Source organism: Rutilus rutilus (genome assembly GCF_951802725.1).
Source record: "Rutilus rutilus genome assembly, chromosome: 1".
Taxonomy (NCBI): domain Eukaryota; kingdom Metazoa; phylum Chordata; class Actinopteri; order Cypriniformes; family Leuciscidae; genus Rutilus; species Rutilus rutilus.
In genome coordinates this window covers 8,743,949-8,765,242 of record NC_140209.1, presented here as the reverse complement: position 1 = coordinate 8,765,242, position 21,294 = coordinate 8,743,949, and the positions used below count along the sequence as shown (strand labels likewise).

Genomic DNA, 21,294 nt, shown 5'->3' with positions numbered 1-21,294 from the left:
AAAGTGATTAAAAAGTGATAAAAAGTAATAAAAACATTCTTATCTTTGCCCTTTATATATCTGGTTGCATTACCTCATACCAAGGGCAATGACCTGCTTTAAACCTTGTATCGTCCCCTCTCATTCACATATTCATATTTTGTGAACAATTAGTGTGATTATATAAAATATACTCAGTAGGATTATATGTAAAAATATATATGTAAATAATATGTAAGAATATACTCTGGAAGGAGCCCTTGTTCCAAAAAAACAAAACAAAAACAAAAAATAACCCCTCTAACTAACTCCCTACTCTACCCATGTTCTAATGATCTATCTAATTTTACCCCAAAAATAAAATACACAGTGGGGCTACCTCCCTCTCTATCAAAAACAGTGTCAAATTGTGAATCAAATAATCAGAAAATAAAAGTAACAAGGCACTTTCTTCTTTACTCCGTTAATCAGTACTGTTCACAGGAAGTCATCCAACTCGTCCAGACCTGGCCCAATAGGGTACACTCCTGAGTTTGTGCACCCGATGTCAATTCCCGAACGTTTGACTGACACATTAATCATCTGTTTGGCAGCTGCGCTGGCTATCATAGATCTGAGGAAAGGCACAACACAACAGAACAGCAAAAGGAAAACAACAACAACAAAATAACAACTACTGTGGCTGTTATTATTCCTATTTTAGTAAGTCATTTATGCTATGATCCAAATATATAACTAGTTCCCAATATACTTATCTCCTATTTTTCGTGACTTCAGTGACCCTTACTATTCAGTTTCTTCAATGCCTCTGTGAATGGTTCATCAGGAGCTGTATTATTTGGAACATAAGTAAAACAGTTAGCTTCAAACATTATACAACACATCCTTTCTCCGCGAATAACCAATTTAATGTCGGTCTGTTTTGCCATATCATGTCGCTTATGAGTTCCCAACTGTTCTCCCAAGGCTCTCAATATGCCTTCAGTGTGTTAATGAACTTCTGTTGATTGCAATAAATGTAATTCATCCATTCTTCATTTTATCAAGTTATGCATACAAATATACTCAAAGCCTGATTTTCTTCATGCTTAAAGTTATACTTAAACTCAATTGGCATTCCCCATGGTTGACAAATCAAATATATACACACCTTTTCTGACATTGTTTTGAACACAAATATTGAATTTGGCTATCTATCAATCTTCTATCAAAATCATCTATCATCAACTGTTTTTTTTTTTGCTTGTTATTTTTATTTTATTTTTCTCTGAACTCACTTCCCCCCTTTGTGCGATGGTCAAAACCACGCACATCTGAAATTAAAATAGTAAAAAGGGTTGCTAGTGTAATTATTTGTCCTTTAATACCTCATTTGTCCAATAGTCTGAAGTTGAGGGTTTAGCTTATGCCTTCTTGACTTATGATATAGACTTAATTTTATATTCAATTATCTATCCTAAATTTCAAGGTGCGAATACAACCAATTCTAAATTGGTAACACAACTCCGATGACAAAAGCTACTGAATGCACGCATTGTGGCATTCCCCATGAGAGTGTCTAAATGTTTTGAATAACACAGTTGGCCGATATCAGCTGCCATTTGATTGTGTTAAACACCGCTGTCATATACCCCAAATTTTTCAATATCTAATAGATAACATTTTCTGGTAGGTCTAGACCTGCTGTCATTTGAAAGAAACATTATCAATTTCTCTTATCTGATTTGTCATTCATCTGTTAATAGAATTTCTCTTCATAATCTTTTCTTCTGTTGCTTATGAGATGCTCTTTTAAATGATTGGAGATTTCAGCATAATCTCGAATTCATGACCAACAATATTAACATCGTGTAATCCCTGGTAATGACAGCATTTGTGATATCACATGTTTGTAATTGGTGTAATTACTATTTTTATTTCTAAACCTAAAAATTAACTATTGACCAAGATGGAGTGACCAGCACCACAGCTCTATCATCCACATTTTTTGTTGTTGAACATATTATGTCCTCTCTTTTTTTTCCTGATATAGAGCTCAGTATCACTCAAGCTTATATCAGCTCTTTATTGAAAACAGAGCCCAAAAACTCTCTGTTCAATGGACAACATCATTAATTATCTAATTATGCATTTACCCCTAGTTGGTTAATGCAGTAGTCCCTGCTAAGTCTGCTAAGTCCAGCGTCAGTTGACACTTCCCCTACCCCCCTTTTTTTTTTTTTTTTATAAATAATGCTTACAGCTGGACTAATGTCTATTGAAAGAAAGCAAATAGAGAGTGTCAGCTTCACAGAATATAGAGAACTGCTGTTGGACCAGTGAATAATCAAAATACAATTAATATGGCCAATCAATGAAATTTGAAGCGATCTCTGTAGTGATCATTGAAAACGCATCACCTGTGCCCACTTAGTAAAGGATGAAGTCCTTCTGCTAGGACCAGCGATCAGTTGAACTGGTTGGGCTGCTGTCTGAGTGTTTCCCTACTCATCCGATGCATTTGATCTGTCAGTCTTTGCTGGCATTCAAGGGTCTGGTGTCATGTTGGGACATAGTGGTTTGACTATGGATGCTGTTGTCTCTCTGCCTCTCCTCAGTCTGGCTTTTTGCCAAGCCACAGAGGAGGCAATTTTGCATGATGGCAGGATGTTTTTCTTGGTTGTCTCTGCATCAACACAGTCTTTGTCCATTCCAACCCCTCAGAAGTTTCAGCTTCCTCTTCCAGAGGGGATGAAGGTCCACCAACCAAACGCCTCTTCTTTTCTCTGCAGCCGTGTCCTTATGTTTCTTACTCTCACTTGTTGCACAGTCCAGTTGATGTTGTTTATGTTGAGGCAGCCGTCCCAAAAGCTGTCTGGTGTCATCTGGAAATTGAACACTCAGAGATCCGCATTAATCAAATTCATCCTTTGTAAATTCTTCAACCATCTCTTTCAATTGTCCCTTAATTTCAGAAGTCTCATCTGGTTGGTAACAGCAGTTTCCCCATGCAATTTTAATAAAGCAAGTTCGGTAACGCTTTAGATTACAGCCCGGAAAGTACTGCGTAATTAAAATGAAAGTACAGTGTAACTTTCGGTAATTACAGTGTACCTATAAAGTACTTACGTGTAAGTATAGGGGAACAATATGTAAAGTCTTGGGAATAAAGGTGTAACAACCAGGAAAATACTGCGTTATTAAAACGAAATTACAGTGTAACTTTCGGTAATTACAGTGTACCTATAAAGTGCGTACGTGTAAGTATAGAGGAATAATATGTAAAGTTTTGGGAATAAAGGGGTAACAACCAGGAAAATAACAAATTATTTAGGCAAATTATTTAGACTGTAAGTATTTCATGTAGTTACAGGGTAAGTATGACATTGCGGGCTGTAAATTAAAGTGGTGTTTCTTACCCTCTTGTTTCATGTAGTTACAGGGTAAGTATGACATTGCGGGCTGTAAATTAGTGGTGTTTCTTACCCTCTTGTTCCATGTAGTTACAGGGTAAGTATGACATTGCGGGCTGTAAATTAAAGTGGTGCTTCTTACCCTCTTGTTTCATGTAGTTACAGGGTAAGTACAATAAAAAACACATGTACACACACAATCTGACATCACTTGGAAAACCTTTATTTGAAAAACAACTTATTTCAAAACAGATTTACAACATAATACACTTCTTATTTATTTAATTTATTTAATTTATTATCATTTTTTTTAAATCAACTTTTCATTTCAAATTCTAAAGTCCTGACAGAAAGTAGCATGTTTTGTCCTTTTTTGTTTCTCTTGCATGGCTTCCTCCTCCTCTTGGTCCTCCTCTTTTTCTATCGTTCCACTGATTATTAGCCTAATCTTAAGGAGTCTTTTTCTATTCTGTATTATGTATTAAAAGAAAATACAGTACACCCAGAAATGTTCTCATAATTTACTCATCTTTTCGCTACCGACCAACTTTCACCAGCGAGTGCATGAGAGTCGGCTTCATAGGGGCGGCTTGAATGGCTTCGCGTTTGGTGAAGCTTTAAGCGTTCATTGCATTCTCGCGGGAGTTTGATGTGAAACGTGCGCGAGAACTGGTGTCTCTGTTCTTCTGCATGGTTTGTTTTTCATTATTATTATCTGTTATTGTTTGTATTTTGTTGTGAGCAATAATAAAAACATAAAAAAAAATAATAATTCAACATTGGTTTTTCGGTGAGCTTACGTCACGCTTTAAGCCTCTGTTATACTCCAGTTTGGACGCGTACACGACAGCTGCGCACAGCTCGGACGCGGACAGCTTGTATTTATACTTTCTCTCAACCCTCTCATGAACGCGCAGGTGACAGTTGGTCGGAAGCGATAGTCTACAGTTTAAAAATGTTAAATATTTGGTATTTTTCTTACAAACGCTTATCGTTTCACTTCAGAAGAAGAGGAACAAGAGGAGGAGGAAACCAAGCAAGAGAAACAAAGTGCTGTAAATCCGTTTTGAAATAAGTTGTTTTTCAAATAAAGTTTTCCGAGTGATATCAGATTGTGTGTGTACATATGTTTTTATTGTACTTACCCTGTAACTACATGAAACAAGACAACCTGGTCTCACAGGATTCCGTGAAATGTCCACGGGCCCTTAACTCAAAATCCGTGGAGCCATCACGGAATCGCCCTAAATTCTGTGATGCTGCCACGGATATTACTCCAATGCAAGTCAATGACACTGACCTTCCGTGGTCATCATAAAATCCAGTTTGATGGCGTTTTACACCTATTGCTTGCTTGGCTATAGTCAGATCTAAAATCTGTGATAGGAGCACGGATTGAGTCTGTGGTGAGACCACGGATAACTCCAACGTTCGTGATATGGTCACGTAATTTAATCTATTGATTCGTGCCACGGACACGTTTATTTCGTTATTTTTCGTCTTTCGTGATCACAGCTCGATTATTTCTGCCTGTCGGCTGCAGCAGAGAAGCTGTTTAATATATTTTAGTTGTATTGAAGTTGTATTTTTTTTTTAATGTTATTATTTCTGTCTTATTGCCAGGGAAGCTGGATTGCTTTGCTGTTTATTGATATTTTTTTAAATGATATTTTATCAGTAGGAAATCGCGCTGAAGAAGTCTCGTTCCGAACACATCGCGATATTTGGCATCAGTTCACGTGTGTCAGCTGTTGGTAAGTAGTAAATAAATACCTAAATACGCTGTCCTAATAATGTGTGATATAATGTCTTTTCTGTTTGTCGATATTTATCTGCCATTTCCACGGAGACTTTGCGTTTCATTGCTTTCTAATTCAAAATAGGGTGATTAAACACTGCCTGTCACGTGACGTGCTATAGGCCTAGATATTCATATCAGATTAAAAATAGTACAATTAGTTCCAAAGTTGTATTTGTAGTAGAGGCACAGTAAAAACAACACTTACCATGCTTTTACCACAGTAACATTAGTTTTGCTGTGATAAGTGTAGTAAAAAGACAGTAATCACAAAACTTACCATGCTTTTACCACACTATTGGTAGTTTTAATGTGATACTTATTGTAAATGCACAGTAACCACAACACTTACCATGCTTTTACCACAGTAACCCTAGTTTTACTGTGATAGGGTGTGGTAAAAGGACAGTAACCACAAAACTTACCATGCTTTAAACCTCAGTAACCTTAGTTTTACTGTGATTGGTGTAGTAATGGACAGTAATCACAAAATTTACCATGCTTTTACCTCTGTATTGATAGTTTAAGTGATATTTGTTGTAAATGCATATTAACCACAACACTTGCCATGCTTTTAATGCTTTATAATGTAACATCCAATATTTGTAAGGTAAATCAGTACTTTTTCCTTTAAATAATCCTATATATTATACATAATGATATTTTCTTTTCTCTTTTTACAGCTGAAAAGACCAAAAGGGCCTTTCAGACTCAGTCGGCACATTATTGTTTGAGGAGAAGTAAACGGAGGAGACGGAAAGCTGCAAAGGCAAATATTCACAATGGTATGTCTTGGTTTTAACCCTAAATCAAACATTTTATCAAGCATTTGTTGTTTCTTAAAACTTCTCTCACAAAACCCATAGCCCAATCAGTACAAACATAGTCTGCAAGTTTTAATAATTTACGAGATTTAACAAGTTGTCAAATTCGTATCATACTCGATTGTACGAGTATACAAATATGTATATTTGTACTCGTACAATCCTGCAGCTTTTACTCCTAGTGCTGTCATTGGCTACTGCCTCAATTCCTGTACATATTTATCGCGATATTTGTAAATCAGTTGCGCCACTTCTTGGAAAGTTGTCGGATGTCCCACACACTGTCAGAAAGTTTATATTAATTGCAAATTGGTCCCCGTCTGTTTATGTTCCAGTGATACATGATGTCTCTCCACACCTCATAACCTACCTGTTTGCAAGAGTGCAAAAGCTTATGTGACTTGTCACATTTCATCAGATACTCGATTATTTTGTCATAATCAGAACAGTTACACTGCTGATAACTGTCCCGTTTGCATGTAAATCATGTTCATATGATTATTGCTTGCTATTAAAGACATACTTTTATTCATAGAAATGCCCACATATCAGTGAACTTATAACATAAAAATGCTTTTAACATTTAATTATGCAACACTCTTTACAGAAAACATATCCCACGGTTATGGATAAACTCACAACGTCATCATCAAGTCCTGTGCTGGGCACATTGTTCAACAAGTGTCCTCCAACGTATTCGATCCGTGGCCAAGTTCTCCACATCTTCCTATGGCACACTGACATTCTTCAGATCTTCGTGAAACATCTGTCTCCGTGTCTTCCTTGGTCTTCCCTGTCTCCTGCATCCTCCTGGTGGTGTCCACTTCATCACTGTGTGTGGGTGTTGTTGTTTGGGCATGCGTAGGATGTGTCCAGCGAGGTGCACCCTTTGCTCTGTCTCAGTTTCTGAAAGTCTTCATGTAGTCCCACTCCTCCTCGTGATCTCTTTGATATATGCAGAACCAATATTGAATATAGTGATTTATCTTTTTCCATATTGTTAAAGCATTTTGTTTTCTCTTTTCAGCTTCATAAACTGTACTTGATTTCTGCCTAATGCCTTTATAAAAAAGTGTCAGTGTTCATCAGGTGTTTTGCTAAAGGACATATTTATTGCATAGTTACAATAAAAGTGACCAATAATCACAAGGATATAGAATGAAAGTTGAGAATGTAAAATGTTGCGCTTATGTTTTTGCCTATTTGTTCTTTAAAGCGACGAAACAAATGTATTTTCACATAACAAAGTTGAATCTCATCCTTTGGTTTGTAAATATATAACTTCATCATAGCAATTTTTTTGAACGTTAATGTATGTGTCACTATAATAGATTGCCCCTGTATCTGGATATTTTTAATTAACTGATTTTTATACTGTTGTGCAGTAGTTTTGGCACTACATTTGTCTTTAAACAGTTTGACATTAAATATTGGAATAAGCTTTCAAAATGGTGTCCATTCATTGTGCTTTTGTTACATTTATTTGAATATAATTGATATATCTTTAACTATACATACACTGTAAATGTTAGAAGCACTTTAGTAGGCCTACATGCAATTATCTTTAATTAAAATACAGCAAAACTACTCCTGCTGTAGGACATTGCTTAGAAAAAAGTTTCTCTTTCAAATGTTTTTATGCATCAGTCTAATCAAATGAGCAAATTTGTGTCATTGATCATGTGAACTCGTTTTTGGATGGTAACCACACAAAGGAGAATTTGTTTTTAAATATGAGCTTTATAATTTAATTAGAAATAATACATGTTTAACAGCCTAAATATTAAATATTTATCTATCCCTGCAGCCAGAACCAAAAGAGATCTGTCATCATTTGCCATAAATGGGCATGTAAGTGTGATGCATTTGTTCAGCTGGGTTTTTATTGGCTGAGACTTTATCGCAGAACTCGCTGTGATTGGACAATCGTTTAACCCATATAAACTGGCGCTTCATGTTACAAAGTATGGTTTGGTGTTATTATTACATTAGTTATACATTAAGCTAACTATAAAGTGTCTCTATAATGTGAGAAATTACTCCTTTACCGAGATCCTAACCCTAAGCATGTCTGCACATTTCAATGAACTACAGGACAGTTTTTCCTGTTCCATTGATAGAATGACAGAGATATGTCGGTAATGTAGTATGAAACGTTTAGTAATAAAACAATAAATGTTAAATAAATAATATATTTAATGGACAACTGGATATCTTCATTGTGCAAACCTTAATGACATATATGAGGGACAGGCTAAAATTTGACATTTTACTGTGAGCACTTTAAAAATAACCTTTATGCCAGCTTTCCATATATATCTGAAAACTGTGGCCAACATTATTTATTATACATAGCATAAGCAGTCGTCCTGCTGATTTTCTCTTTGATACACTAACTGGACTTTGAGTTACAGCCATTTGAAATGTGCATTTGTTTGCTCTTCTGGGGGCTGTTGCTTGGCCATACAATCTACACAGATCTACACATACTATTACACAAGGATAATGCACCATTCAGTAAAACAACAAAAAAACAGTGCCAACATTTCCTTTTCACCCCCTGATTGCTGCTTATATGCCTGACATCAGTGATATATGCTTTCATTCGAAAAGCAGTTGTAGATGTACTAGAATGATCAACATGGATCATCTTCAATTAAGCGTTAAGTATTTATAGCAAGATAGCCCACTGTAGCCTCTTGTTATTCACATAGCTTCCTTTTATTTCACTGCAAACTGGCATACATGCAAGTATGTGCAACTTTTGTTGCATTGTTGTCCCAGATATCATTAACCAGATCTACATTTTTTTATGTCCCAAGTAAAAGAATCATGGTCATTAATTATATGTAGTAATTTATAAGTTATTCATTATATGTAGGCCTAGTTATTTTTTAATTAATTAAACTAAAGAAATAAGAAATTAAAATTTCTCAAATAAAAATGTCTATTTACTGTACCAAACACCACTTTCAATACACAATAGTCACCATACTTTATTAAACAACACTTTATTAGAGAACAAAGCATAAAGTTAATAAAGTAGCATAAAGACAAATGAGATTCAAGATAAATAAAAATGTGTCTTCAAAAATACATTAACATCATAATAGTCCATTCACAGCTGCTGAAGCCATAAAATTAGTGCCAGAGAATCATATTTAGTCACCTACAGAAAACAGATTTGATATTGTGTTGGAAAATAATGATTCATTATCACAGCTAAACTGGTTTCTTGCTCTTCCCTGTACATGTCTCTATCGTGTTCATGTTCTTCTTCTTCGTCTAAACAGTTTGTTCAGTTGAAGAACAGAAGAACAGAAGATGTGATCACTGATGTGGTGTAGCTTTTTCTCAACCAGAGGAAGAAGTCTCAACATCCCATTGTCAGGCGTTCTCCAGTCCTGGTCTGAAAGTAAAACAGAAAACAGAAACCATTCAAATGAAGTTGTTTAATGGATAGTCGGGTCAGCTTATGTTCTGCATGATTTAAAGCAGTGATGGTTTACTCTGGCCCTCAGCGTCCACTGTCCTGCACATTTAGCTCCGACCACAAACCCTCCTGCCTATTGTCTAGAAATAAACCTGAAGACTTTGGTTAAAATTTTCAGATGTGCTCGATTAGGGTTGGAGGTTAACTCTTAATTAACCTCAAAAAGTAGAATGCAAAGGGCCAGAGTTGCCTGTTCCTTACATAAATTTACAAAGCAGCAGTCAGTACATTATATAATATACACATTGAAGTATTATATATATATATATATATATATATATATATATATATATATATATATATATATATATATATATGTATATGTGTATATATAAAATATAATATTGGAGCACATAATATAAGCTAAGTACTGAACAAAAACAGTTTTACCCATATCAACAGCAACCTATTTTAACCCTTTATAGGGCACTCATTGAAATATTTGGAAATTCTAATTTTTAACCTCAGAACCCTAATGGGGGATGTTAAAGGACATTTAAACAAAAAAAAAAATTCTCAATTTTTTTCATCTTTGCATTGCAAATCAAGGTCAATGAAGTTACCATATATGAGCACTTGCCTGTCTAGGGTAAAATAAATTACAGAGAGTGAATTAAAAAAATATATGACACAAACACACACAAACTGCAAGGAACATTTATTTATTATAGGCACAAACTGCAAGGAACATTTATTTAGAGACATCTCTGTCTTTAGGTACTGATACGGGCATCTTGTGGAGGGTGCTCCGGGAGTATGGGGTCCGGGGCCCTTTCCTAAGGGCTATCCGGTCCCTGTAGGAGCAGGAGCTTGGTTCGCATTGCCGGCAGTAAGTCAGACTTGTTCCCGGTGCATGTTGGACTCCGACAGGGCTGCCCTTTGTCGCCGGTTCTGTTAATAATTTTTATGGACAGAATTTCTAGGCGCAGCCAGGGGCTGGAGGGTTTCAGGTTTGGGGACCATGCAATTTCATCTCTGCTCTTTGCGGATGATGTTGTCGTGCTGGCCTCATCAGGTTTTTCGCCCGATCGGAACCAAACCAGTGCAGAAATGTTCTCTAGAGTCTGAATATCAATAATTATCGAAAAAAAGTTGAAATTTCGATTCACGGATGCTAAGGGTCGATTTTCCGTTCCTACTCTCACCTATGGTCATGAGCTTATATTTGCTCATAATTGCGTTTTATCACAAACCAATATTCAGTAATTAAAATCAATTCACACAATACTAGGCAGGGGTTAAATTGGGATTTATTATGTGGGGGGGCTCTCCCTAGGGGGGTCCGGGGGTATGCCCCCCCGGGATTTTTTTTTGAAAAATAAACTATTAAATGGTATTTTCTGGAGAGTTTTGTGCAAAGAAATGGAGAAATTGAGTCTTACATGATATGTGAAAAACTGCAAGGTTAAGAGCATATTTGCATTGTTGTAGTATCAACAGGTATTAGGACATTTAGCATTTACATTACTGTTAATCAGCAGTGGTGGAATGTAACGAAGTACAAATACTTCGTTTCTGTAGGCTTTACTTAAGTAGAATCAATAGTGCATACGTTTGACTTTTACTTCGTTACATTTTGCAGCAATTATTATACTTTCTACTCCACTACATTTCTACAACGTTTCGTTACATTTTCTGATCAGTTTTGGTGGTGTTAGGGATCAGTTCAGGTGGTGACGCGTTCATGTAAGGGTGGCGCTGCCAATAAAGCACCTAAAAGCTGTCACAAAGAACCATCAAAAGTAATGATTATGAATATGTAAAATATAGCAAGGAGACATTTTAATTGTTTATTAATAAACAAGTGTTTTCTGTGTCAGTGCCCTGCATAGATGAAGTTGACGATGCAATCTTCGCAGTAGTAAACTCGCCAGAGAGAAATGCACATTTCATACGGATTAGGCTACACAAGCAGCGGTCTGTTTTCTTTCGTTTTGAAAAGAAGACCTTCCAAGCTTTCTATAGATATATTTATCAGGTCTGTCAGGCAAGTAGGCTCCCTTATACGCTGAGTTTCGGTTCATTTATGAGACGAGAGTCCAGTTCACTCGCCGGCGCGTCCGTGTCGTGATTAGGCTATCTATTGTCTATATACTATATTTACTTCTTATTTTTGAAATGAAACATTGATTAAAATTAAGATACAATTAATACAAAACGAAATTAATTTTAAAGAAAGGCTTTGTGCTTTCTGTTTGAGGTCTCAGTGAAAGTTTCAAACAGTCTTTTAGTGCCACATTCAGAGCGGTCCCGTCCGTGACATGGTTTTTTCCTCATAAATGCGAACATGAAAAATAAAATAAAATGAATATGTTATGTTCTGTGGAGAGCCAACCCTTCTTCATCCGGTGGGTAGTACTTTGGTTTGCAGTGTAATTCACAGAATTACAAAAAAATATTTTGCCACCTAAAAGTTAAAGATTTTTTGTGTCACGTCCACGGCATGTGTAGCCTATTTCCCTCATATTAAATATAAAACGCTTGATTACACATTGTATTACCTTGTTATGATATAGTGACCCATACAATGTGCCAAACATTTTTTCCTTACCTTGTTATTCAAGGCCAGGGCACTTTTTGTACAACCAACGTTGTGCTGAACTTGACAAAACTGATCTGTTGCTGCAGCGGCGGTCAGTAGCTCGGGTTTTTTTTTTTTTTTTTTTTAAGGCAGTAGAAGGTTCTGGAACTTTTGCGCGCTTCCACATCCCGGGCAACTACGGATCTCCCAGGAACATTCATTATTGCTGCGTACATTTATCCATGTCGGAGTTCTGAGTAGTAGCCTACCTAGATGCGCATGGCATGCGCGAGCGGTGCGCGATCATGGTCGACTGACAACGAGATTAAGCAGCTGAACAAGAGTACGGCCGTGTTCCGATTGTTCTCATCTCAGCTCCGCCGAGACAAAATAGACATGCCATTTCAAAATCTTTCATTTATAATCAGAAATATGTTTTCAAAAGCATCACTTTTATCAAATTTTATGTGACATAATTTCCTATAGGCAACTGACTGCAAACGAGCAGGCTTATGTGCCGGGGCTGAGCCCCGGAGAGCCCCGGCCCAATTTAACCACTGGTACTAGGCCTTACACGAACAATAAGCACGTGTGTATGCCATTTAACTATAAAAAAAAAAAAATACATTCATAAGGCATATGTCTAAAAATGGACACTTCCTCGACTTAGGTAAACGGGGCATATGATCAAATATGGTGCATTTAGTTTTCAGCCAATCATTAAGCTAATTTTTACAAATGCTATGCAAATAACAGCAATCCTAATCTTTAACACAACTATTCAACCAAATAATTTGTGAGTTACATCAACTTACCATGTTTAGTTATGATGTTATTACTATAACTGTGGGAGAAGCCAGGTTCAAAAAAGCAACATTTTTGATTTCTGCAAGATGGCTGTGTTTGAGGTGCGCCAGGCCACTGCTGATTGGTCAGATGCCTTGATGTCAATATCTGTCAGATAGCTTGATCTCCCCTGATTGGCTGAGAGCAAACTACATGACTCTAGCACTCCAAACGGAGGCAGGGGGGGGGGGGGGGGGGGCATTTTGAATGTGTGCAGAAGTGACTAAATATAGTTACTTGCCCCATAAAGGGTTAAAAGACCTTTAAGAAAGGCATTGTCTCTTTTGAGCCTTTGCCAGTGATGCTTGATTTCTTTCCAGACAACATACTCTTCTGTCACTTGTTTCAAGAGCTTCACTTGGTCAAAAACCAAGTGAAAACCTGTACAATGTAAAATTGTCAACATCAAATTATGTACTACATTTTACAGCATTGTTTCAATTCAAGACATACCAATGGACTCACACACCTTTCTGTCTTCTTTGGGTACCAGATGTTCCTTCCTCACCCGAAACAAAGGACTTATTCGATTAGCTTGCGTTGATATAAGGACTGGTATTCCTTCTCTGCTGTAAAACAAGAAAGTCTCGACTTACTCTATGTGCAATTACTATTGTTCCTGAAACATAAATTAAGACAGTATTAAATAAGTTAATTTACCATATGATTCAGGAGAGAACACTTGATGAGTAAATACTGATTGCAATATTCTAGAAACTTCACCTGGGAAGGGCTGATCACGGCAAGATTCGCTGCGAGTCACTAGTAGCTCTGGTAATGGTTGGCTCTTAAAGAGCTGTTGAGTTTGATATTGGTAGAGCTTTAAAAAAAAGGACTAAGTAATCCTGCAAAACAGAAAGGAAGGTAATTTTAATACATTACTTGCAAATAGTCAGTTTATAACTGTATGATATGTTTTCTGTAAAGAGTGTTGCATAATTAAATGTTAAAAGCATTTTTATGTTATAAGTTCACTGATATGTGGGCATTTCTATGAATAAAAGTATGTCTTTAATAGCAAGCAATAATCATATGAAAATGATTTACATGCAAACGGGACAGTTATCAGCAGTGTAACTGTTCTGATTATGACAAAATAATCGAGTATCTGATGAAATGTGACAAGTCACATAAGCTTTTCCACTCTTGCAAACAGGTAGGTTATGAGGTGTGGGGAGACATCATGTATCACTGGAACATAAACAGACGGGGACCAATTTGCAATTAATATAAACTTTCTGACAGTGTGTGGGACATCCGACAACTTTCCAAGAAGTGGCGCAACTGATTTACAAATATCGCGATAAATATGTACAGGAATTGAGGCAGTAGCCAATGACAGCACTAGGAGTAAAAGCTGCAGGATTGTACGAGTACAAATATACATATTTGTATACTCGTACAATCGAGTATCATACAAATTTGACAACTTGTTAAATCTCGTGAATTATTAAGACTTTCAGACTATGTTTGTACTGATTGGGCTATGGGTTTTGTGAGAAAAGTTTTAAGAAACAACAAATGCTTGATAAAATGTTTGATTTAGGGTTAAAACCAAGACATACCATTGTGAATATTTGCCTTTGCAGCTTTCCGTCTCCTCCGTTTACTTCTCCTCAAACAATAATGGGCCGACTGAGTCTGAAAGGCCCTTTTGGTCTTTTCAGCTGTAAAAAGAGAAAAGAAAATATCATTATGTATAATATATAGGATTATTTAAAGGAAAAAGTACTGATTTACCTTACAAATATTGGATGTTACATTATAAAGCATTAAAAGCATGCCAAGTGTTGTGGTTAATATGCATTTACAACAAATATCACTTTAAAACGATCAATACAGAGATAAAAGCATGGTAAATTTTGTGATTACTGTCCTTTACTACACCAATCACAGTAAAACTAAGGTTACTGAGGTTTAAAGCATGGTAAGTTTTGTGGTTACTGTCCTTTTACCACACCCTATCACAGTAAAACTAGGGTTACTGTGGTAAAAGCATGGTAAGTGTTGTGGTTACTGTGCATTTACAATAAGTATCACATTAAAACTACCAATAGTGTGGTAAAAGCATGGTAAGTTTTGTGATTACTGTCTTTTTACTACACTTATCACAGCAAAACTAATGTTACTGTGGTAAAAGCATGGTAAGTGTTGTTTTTACTGTGCTTCTACTACAAATACAACTTTGGAACTAATTGTACTATTTTTAATCTGATATGAATATCTAGGCCTATAGCACGTCACGTGACAGGCAGTGTTTAATCACCCTATTTTGAATTAGAAAGCAATGAAACGCAAAGTCTCCGTGGAAATGGCAGATAAATATCGACAAACAGAAAAGACATTATATCACACATTATTAGGACAGCGTATTTAGGTATTTATTTAGGCCTACTACTTACCAACAGCTGACACACGTGAACTGATGCCAAATATCGCGATGTGTTCGGAACGAGACTTCTTCAGCGCGATTTCCTACTGATAAAATATCATTTAAAAAAATATCAATAAACAGCAAAGCAATCCAGCTTCCCTGGCAATAAGACAGAAATAATAACATTAAAAAAAAAATACAACTTCAATACAACTAAAATATATTAAACAGCTTCTCTGCTGCAGCCGACAGGCAGAAATAATCGAGCTGTGATCACGAAAGACGAAAAATAACGAAATAAACGTGTCCGTGGCACGAATCAATAGATTAAATTACGTGACCATATCACGAACGTTGGAGTTATCCGTGGTCTCACCACAGACTCAATCCGTGCTCCTATCACAGATTTTAGATCTGACTAGCCAAGCAAGCAATAGGTGTAAAACGCCATCAAACTGGATTTTATGATGACAGGACAAGACAAAACTGCAACACAGTCGACATAAAGCTTTCAAGTGTCTAAACAAGTGAGCAACATTACAACATCCAGTGAGTGAGGTCAGGTTGTTGAGGTCCGTGGTGCCATCACGGTACTTCAGTTAGGCTAACAAAATCAGACTGAATTTGTATGATGGCAGGACAGTGCAATAGCTACAATAACAGAGAGGTTAAAGTCTTTATGGTATTTGGTGTTGGAAAAGAAATAAATACTTAAAATGTTGTGTTTCCAAATGAGAAAGCACGTCCGTTGAGTGAGATCTGTTCTCTGTCATTGAAACGGGTATCCGTGTGTGGACCACGGAAGATGAGTGTCATTGACTTGCGCGTTGGAGTTATCCGTGGTCTCACCACAGACTCAATCCGTGCTCCTATCACAGATTTTAGTTCTGACTATAGCCAAACGAGCAATAGGTGTAAAACGCCATCAAACTGGATTTTATGATGACAGGACGAGACAAAATGTCAAGTTAATTACATGCCATTGCAACACAGTCGACATAAAGCTTATAAATTCCTAAACAAGCCAGCAACATTACAACGTCCATGAGTGAGGTCAGGTTGTTGAGGTCCGTGGTGCCATCACGGGACTTTGATTAGGCTCACTGAAACAAACCGAAATTTTATGATGACAGGACATTGCAATAGCTAACAGTCAGGTTAACGTCATTATGGCATTTAATGTTGGAAAATAAACAAATACTTCAAATGTTGCGTTTCCAAATGAGAAAGCACGTCCGTTGAGTGAGATCTGTACTCTGTCATTGAAACGGGTATCCGTGTGTGGACCACGGAAGGTCAGTGTCATTGACTTGCATTGGAGTAATATCCGTGGCAGCATCACGGAATTTGGGGCGATTCCGTGATGGCTCCACGGATTTTGAGTTAAGGGCCCGTGGACATTTCATGGAATCCTGTGAGACCAGGTTGAACAAGAGGGTAAGAAGCACCACTTTAATTTACAGCCCGCAATGTCATACTTACCCTGTAACTACATGGAACAAGAGGGTAAGAAACACCACTTTAATTTACAGCCCGCAATGTCATACTTACCCTGTAACTACATGGAACAAGAGTATATTTTCCCAGCATTTAAAAAAAAAAAAAAGTTGCAATAGTTTTACTTGCCTTGAAACTTAATCAGTGCACCTTTGCAATAATAACAAATTAGCCTACTTTATAAATGCACTGATATGTACCCCGTGATTTAAAAAAAAGCCTTTATGTATTTTTGTACACTATTATTACAAAAAGGTGCAGTGTATGTACTCGCTAAATTGCTCCCAAAAGTAAGATTCTAAAATACTTAGTCTAAATAATTTGCCTAAATAATTTGTTATTTTCCTGGTTGTTACCCATTTATTCCCAAAACTTTACATATTATTCCCCTATACTTACACGTACGCACTTTATAGGTACACTGTAATTACCAAAAGTTACACTGTAATTTCGTTTTAATAACGCAGTATTTTCCTGGTTGTTACACCTTTATTCCCAAGACTTTACATATTGTTCCCCTATACTTACACGTAAGTACTTTATAGGTACACTGTAATTACCGAAAGTTACACTGTACTTTCATTTTAATTACGCAGTACTTTCCGGGCTTTAATCTAAAGCGTTACCGCAAGTTCTTCTTTGCAGAATGCAGAAAATAGCAGCCTTTCTGTCTAAGTTGCCTTATTTTCAGTCACATATATAGTATTTTTATCACTCGTTATATCGATCACTACTCTCTCAAGCATTTTAGGATTAAATCAATGAGCCTCATTACTGTGAAATGTGTATAATACAGTATGGCTGTTAAAAATGTCTGTTTAGCTTGATCACCCAATCCTGCTCAACACAATGCACAAGTTATTTTAAGTAACACAATCCAAAGATCTCAAAATTTCTGCAATGGCTCAAATTTAAAACTGTCTCAGGGACAACAAGATGCAAACATCATAGGCTACGTCTTTATATAACAGGTCAGTCATACCCACATCTAGGTATGATAGACCCACATCTACCCACTCTCTCTATATATACATATTTTATCTCTAAATGTCAGATATTTCTATTAACCTTTTATCAATTATTTGATTTTCCCCTGGGAACTACACAAACCACTTATACTAAGGAGAAAATTCCAGTGTTTTTGATGGCCACCAGGTTGCGCAATCCTCCATATCAATCCCTGTTAGGCCTGCTTATTAATTTAATTCCCCCATAGACTGGTCAACTAACATTTAAGCAATTTTTATATATTTTTTTCAGGGTAATTTCTTATAATTAATTTTTATTGGTGTTTTCTTTGTATTTGCGAAATTAGTCTTCTTTTAATTCTGACCGGATTAGGAGATTTCACCAATCTTACTTGATCTCTTAGTAAACTGGTTTTGAATACCTCTTTTTTTTTTCTTTTTTTTTTACAAATGTTCCAGTGTCTCTGCACATAGCCACATCTAATGTTCCCTCAGCTGGTCATTTTGTTTTTAGGCTTCATTCCCCATTTTTGAAGGGTTGTCCTATAGTATCTCTGCAAAATTAATATTTTGATCTTGGTATCTCTACAGGTGTTGATGCCATTATAATCTTAATTATTATCAGTGTGTTTCACTCCTTTTTAGTATACCTTAGTAACCCCAGCTTGCATCTATTCTTCAGTGAGATGGTCAGACATTTATTAAGATATCTGATTAGTCTTTCTCAGGTATCTTAAAAATGCAGTTCCTCTATTACAGGTCCACTGGTGGGGATGACAGTTACAAATAAAATCTCTCAAAGTGTTGTTCAAAGTGTATGTTGGAAATGGTTACTCACTTTCTGGTTTATAAGCTAGTCAGAACTAGGAAAGGTGAACTCTTTCTCTCTGTCTCCCTCCTTTCCTTCCTCACACACACAAATACACACAAACAGTCTCACTTTCTTCTTGCAACCCTTCGTCTTTCTGTCAGAGGCAGCCCCTCCTTTCTGCCTCTCTTACTCATATCACAGTCACAGATTGCTTTTGCTATATGAGAGAGAAACAAGTGTTCTTTCATAATTCTAGTTTCTCTTTATAAACGAATATCGTTCTTTTTCAAACAGTCCTAATCTGTGCATTTGACACGCACACAAACACACTTTTACTCATTATTTTTTCTTGTAACAATGAAGAGACAAAGCCGAATTATTGTTCAAGATAGGCTGTTTTTCTCCAGCCGGATCACAGCATTTGAAGAATGGGCAAATTGACGACAAAGCCAGTTTTTTGGAATCCTCGTGTAGTTACACTTCCTGCCCTATATAAGTAAGAGGTGAGGTCAATTTCACTTCATGGCCTCCCTACATGGTGATTGAAATGTCTAATTCCTTTCACGAGTTCACACTTACAAATAAGTTAGATAAAATAAATGGTATGCATATTTGGCGTGGTGTCTGGGGAGAGGGCTCCGAGCTCGGATATTGGGCCCGAACCCAGAGTACTCCCCCCGTATTGCTGGTTAGGAAGTAACAAGGCGAGTGTGAGGAGACGGGGTGAGGGAGGGATGCTGAAAAACTGTCGAGGAACATTGGTGAGTCAAATGAGTATATAGGTCTCCACTCATGCTGATTGGATAGACATGTCGATTACTGATTGTTGACAGCTGGTTGGAATGATGTGATGATTGGATCAATTATTTGAACGTGCTCCTCCCGAACTTTGTTAATAAAACATAATTTAGTGCAGGTGTCCAATTTTAATTGCTCAAATAAATCAAATCAAATTTTTTCTTTATTTTTTGTTTAAGATTTTTTTCCCCGTTTCCTCTCCTGCCCCTCCTATTTGTCCATCGTTGCGACATTCTTAGTTGTTACTGACTGCTCTTTTTTGACAACTTTTTCATGAATATCTACCCACATATGACTGGTATGGTTGGGGTTGCTTCTCAAAACTAGTTTTTCCAGTGTCTAATTTTCTACCAGTGCTGGTCTGATTTCTCCTCTCTGTCCAACTTTAACGATTGTGTCACTTTCCCACTGTACTTGTCTTAGACATGAGCTCACTACCATATGCATGTTCCTCAGAATTGTGGCTCCTCCCAAACCCCGAGGCCAAGTGTACCACACATCTCTTTTCAGGTATGGGACATACAATGGATTCAGCTTTATTTTTTATTTAATCAGCAATGATTCCAAAAGGGTAGTTTTGGGAAGGTCAAATCTGTTCAAGTGTGGTCTTAAGACTTCAGAGGTTATCTGTCTTTTGATCACTTTAACCCAATCCACTAGGGGCCACTCATCCTCAAGGTGATTCAGATTTGTGATTTTTGTCAATTTTTGTAAGAATTCATTTTTCTTTCGAGTCGTCAACTCTTGTCTCTGTCCTTCATCATCTATGAATTCTTTTTCTAACCAAAAAATATTTTTGATGCCTTTGGTTTGTCTTAATGCCTGTTTAAAGTCATTTTCTTCTGTTCTTTCTCTTTGATTCCCTCCTATTCTCTTCATCATAATGATCTCGTGCCCTGGTCAACATGTGTTTTCTTCCTCAAGCTTAAAAAAATATAATCAGTTGTTTAATTGCTATCACCTTTCTCCCTCCCTACTTCCTTATCTCAATCCAAATATACTTAGTTTGTTAGTATATTCATTCATACACCCGGGATTTCATTCACACACATACATACTGTACATACATATACACACATATACACACACATACACAGTTATTTTTCCTTATAACAAATGGAGAGACAAAGTTAATTCATTCAATTTCTGTTCAGTATGGGCTGTGTTTCCCTATCTGGATCACAAAATCTGCAATCTGGAACGTGACCAAACAGTCTACAAACCCAATATCTGGGAGTGTTTTTATGAATTCTATATTTTCTTATATTCTATATATTAATTTGCTTTTCATTGTCCATAGAATTTCATCAGTCTCGTCTCTCCATTTTTATAGATCAAACATAATACTCTCATACACTTTCACTGTCTCAGCTTCTCTCAGTCACTTATCTCAGTCTTATCTCAGGAATGACTTCTCTTCTCTTAATTAGGGCAGTTCAAAGCAGCGTGGTCAGTGCCAACACAAAACAGCTCAAAGCAACATGGTTAATTATCAGGCAAAGCAGTTAGTGGCAAAGCAAAAGAGTTTAACACAGCGCGATTAGTGTTACAGCAGAGCAGTTTACAGCAGCGCAATCTGTGATCACAGCACAACCAAAAAAAAAACTTTATCTCTGGGTCCTGGCCTTTTATAAATTTTCCTTAAAGCCAATTTTATGCTCCGGAATTTATTAAGCGCTTTATCTTATCTAACTGACGCACTTCCTGCGTTTAAGCACTTCTTGCTTTATTTCGCACTTCCTGCGTTTCGCACTTCCTGCGTTTAGGCACTTCTTGCCTTTAAAGCACTTCTTGCTTTATTTCGCACTTCCTGCGTTTAGGCACTTCTTGCCTTTTAAGCACTTCTTGCTTTATTTCACACTTCCTGCGTTTAGGCACTTCCTGCCTTTTAAGCACTTCTTGCTTTATTTCGCACTTCCTGCGTTTAGGCACTTCCTGCCTTTTAAGCACTTCTTGCTTTATTTCGCACTTCCTGCATTTAGGCACTTCCTGC

The 21,294-nt window shown here is 36.7% G+C and overlaps 2 long non-coding RNA genes and 1 pseudogene across 5 annotated transcripts in view; 2 read left to right on the top strand and 1 right to left on the bottom strand.

Annotated features, from left to right (window-relative positions):
• Positions 1-21,294, top strand: part of LOC311304024 (interferon-induced very large GTPase 1-like) — a 116,576-nt pseudogene that overhangs the window by 53,685 nt on the left and 41,597 nt on the right. The window lies entirely within an intron of this gene.
• Positions 4,692-7,438, top strand: LOC311287206. Its single transcript, XR_014626706.1, has 3 exons — positions 4,692-5,125; positions 5,853-5,954; positions 6,601-7,438. It is a non-coding gene; the product is annotated as an uncharacterized lncRNA (long non-coding RNA).
• On the bottom strand, positions 13,163-17,038 carry LOC311287213. 3 transcript variants are annotated; one of them, XR_014626707.1, is made up of 4 exons: positions 15,256-17,038; positions 14,419-14,520; positions 13,577-13,698; positions 13,163-13,472 (listed from the first exon to the last, which is right to left on the bottom strand). It is a non-coding gene; the product is annotated as an uncharacterized lncRNA (long non-coding RNA). The 3 variants fall into 3 exon arrangements; XR_014626708.1 differs by having other exon boundaries at positions 13,163-13,422; positions 15,256-17,035; XR_014626709.1 differs by having other exon boundaries at positions 13,163-13,419; positions 15,256-17,032.